This window comes from Penaeus monodon, chromosome 23, assembly GCF_015228065.2.
Source record: "Penaeus monodon isolate SGIC_2016 chromosome 23, NSTDA_Pmon_1, whole genome shotgun sequence".
Taxonomy (NCBI): domain Eukaryota; kingdom Metazoa; phylum Arthropoda; class Malacostraca; order Decapoda; family Penaeidae; genus Penaeus; species Penaeus monodon.
In genome coordinates, this window is record NC_051408.1 from 4535646 (window position 1) to 4535854 (window position 209).

A 209-nucleotide genomic window follows, 5' to 3' on the forward strand; every position below is an offset into this window, starting at 1 on the left:
TCCTATCCTTGAGAAGGGTATTTAGATAGTATCACTATGCGCAAAGGTTAGGTGAGAGTCGCCCAAAAAAAAGCGTAATAAACATTTTACAGCACGGCGTTTGCCTGTGCCCTCTCCCCCCACACTGATCCCCGGCCTTCGTCGGCTGGCTAGGGAGAAGTCGCATCATTTAAACCCCTTTTCTTGCGTACGGATGTCCACGCGCGGAA

The 209-nt window shown here is 50.7% G+C and overlaps 1 protein-coding gene across 1 annotated transcript in view; it reads right to left on the reverse strand.

The window, feature by feature from the left end:
* The window catches only part of LOC119587743 (NAD(+) hydrolase sarm1-like), a gene marked incomplete at its 5' end in the record, with an annotated part of 59539 nt that overhangs the window by 28438 nt on the left and 30892 nt on the right, over positions 1-209 (reverse strand).